Here is a 2,922-nt window from a genome sequence, read left to right on the forward strand (position 1 = left end):
AACCAGGGTGCTAGAGTACCCTAGGATGCCTTGAGAGCCTTTCAACAAGTGCCACACAATGTTGGCACTGTTACGTTTTACAGACATGATTCAGAAGACAAACCCAGAGACTTCAAATAGACCACAACTATGGATTTCTGAGTTCTTTTTTCACAGCAGAAACTTTCCATGATATTTTTCTGCACTCAAAAAAATGAGTGAAAATGAAGAGCTGGCATTTTTTCCAAGGGGGATCTCGAGTCTGTCCAGAGGTGTCTTGAGTCTAAGGTTGAGAACCAACTGATATAAGAGCTCACAAATCATATTGAAGCAGATAAATGCATGCTTGAGTTGCTAGTAGACTGAAGATCCTACCCCTCCCCCATTTGAGCATGCATTCATCTTGCAAATGAACATGTGTTGAGATCCTTTATGGTTCCTGGAGACTGTCATCATGCCAGTCAGATCTTGATAGCCAGAGAGATTTAAGATTTATCTGCTGACTTGACAAAAAGCCTCTAAGGAAAACAGTTCAGGCTACTCCCACTGCACTACTTCTGTTTGTTTCAGTGGTCACAATGCTGAAGTTTCCTAACTCTTTGTTAATGAGCTTTGGGATGAGCACAAAAGACACCAGATTATTATGTCAGTTTCTGACCATGTCCTGCACAGGATAAAACAGCCTGTCCCTACCCCAGGAGGTTGCCATCTACAAAATAAAATTTGGTCCTGGGCTGTGACCATTTAAGAGTGATTGTTATTTCAGAACTATTTGATTGGAACAACTTATGGTGAGACACCATTCCTGGAGCAAGGACTTGCTTTATGTGAAATCCCTTATGATCTTATTCTCTCTCCTTTGTGGCTCAATTACGTTTTGGGGAAGAGTGAGCGAGAGGTGAGAAATATCAGTAGCTCCTGTTCGTGTATCCTGCATCCTTTTGGTTTGAAGGGGGCTTGCGGTTTAGAACCTGTTCAAACTGCTCCGTGGGTAGATCTTAGTCTTGACTTTCTTCCAGATATTTAATCCTTTTCACACCTGCTGCTTTTTAAATACCTTGGCCTCAATTACATGGAGGAGCATGCTTTTAGAGAGTGGTGGGCCCAGTTCCCCCATTAACTTAATGGTCTGGAGTGACTAAATCCTTGCCTGCTGCTTTGAAAACAAACATTCATAGAGATGCTCAACAAAGGCTAGGAACTTCTGAGCTGTGGTACCGTGAGTAAAGACTATGTGATGTGTACAAAAGAAATTGTGTGCGAATCTGGTTTTTGTTTCTTTTATGATGCTTAAAGTAGGGTTGAAAGAATTTTTCTTCCTGAAAAAGTTGTTCAATTTTTTTTTACATATTTTTGCTGTAGAATTAAAACCAATATGACATCACAGGAGAGAGAAGCTGAATATTTTAGGAAGGTGCTCTGAGGTGGTGCTAGTGGCAAGAAAATGTTGATTTGGTTTGATTTGTTGTTTTTTATGTTCTGCACCTGGGCACAGATCCTCACTTGTAAAAAACCTAGCCCAGCTGAAATGTGTCCAGCTGTGAGCTACAATCAAGAGAACTTGTTTGCTTAAAAAAAAATCCTACAGAAGCCAGACATTACAGCTTTGAATTAATGGGTCTACTGAGAACCAGGATAAGAAATTATTTATCAACTGCTTGTAAACAAAAAGCAATGCTGGTAAATCTATTCTTATTGTCAAAGCCAAAAAAAATTTCAGAGAGTGAATTGGGACATAAATTTACTTAGATTTTAAATATAGAAAATAGCAAGCAAGGAGAAGTGTGTGCGCACACATGCTATAACTTTTGGTAATGAGGTTTATCTTGACTAAATCTAAACTATACAAAAGATAAAAGGGGATAACTGAGCAAACAGAATGTTCCTGGCTCGTGGATATAAAATCCAAGAGTAAGACGGGATCTTGGGTCATCTAGTCAGGGGTTGTCAAAGATGCAGCCTGCTGGGCATCTGGGGCTGTTGCCAGCTGCTGAAATCTGGGGTATGGAGCCCAGTTGAGAACTAGCATCTGTGAAAGAGGCAAGCTAAAGCTTCCTTTTGCACCAGTGCTAGATGTAGGTCCACATCCAGCCTCCAAGGAGCCCTACAGTCTAAATTCATCCCAGGTGGCCAGGTGAGTTCAACAGAACCTGATCTAGTCCAACACCCTGCACAAGTAGAGATGCAGAGATGTTGTATATTTAAATTTAATATTTGAACATTGTTTCCCCAAACTGCTGAAATTTACAAACTCTGTGTTCGTGATAGCACTGGCCATGTCTCATTGCCACATTGTGGCACAGAAAGGATAGCCCCTGGATCAAATAGTAGCATGTGGGCATACCCACAGGCAGGCTATTAGCACTAAAAGGAAGTGCCGTTTCCACCCTTTTGACACGCTGCCTGTTGGACTCTTATCAGCACCCAAATGGTGAGGGGTTAGCTTGGTATCAGATGCCTTTAAAGATGGATTGTGTGGCTCACTGCCTGCTCGTATGCTAGGAAGCACAGGGATGGGGGCAAACATGAGCCATCAGACTGGCACTAACTAGGGACAGAGAATTTAACTAATTTTAAGATCTAAGATGCATCAAGATTTCTAGTCCAGCCAAAGACTTTCCATCTGTTTTCTATTGGTAGCTGGCAGACAAACTAACCCATCCCTACAGGTCATCTTTATGTTCTAGGCCCCAGCCCTACCTTTTCCTTTACTTTCCACAGACAGGAATACAAGGATGAGCTCCTGGTCTAAATCTGCTTTCAAGCATCATGGTACATGGGACTTCCTCTCCTGGAGTGACCTAAAAATTCACTTCCATGGCTGAGAGATGACTGGAATGGGAAGGGAGGAGGAGGTGAAAGAAGGACTAAGATTTTTTCCTGCTCTGTAGGATGTTTTTGAGCTCAAAATACCCTCCCCATATTTGCTGTCCATTTCCTTCC

The sequence above is a fragment of the Gavialis gangeticus genome, unplaced genomic scaffold (genome assembly GCF_001723915.1).
Source record: "Gavialis gangeticus isolate Ggan-Ray unplaced genomic scaffold, GavGan_comp1, whole genome shotgun sequence".
NCBI lineage: Eukaryota > Metazoa > Chordata > Crocodylia > Gavialidae > Gavialis > Gavialis gangeticus.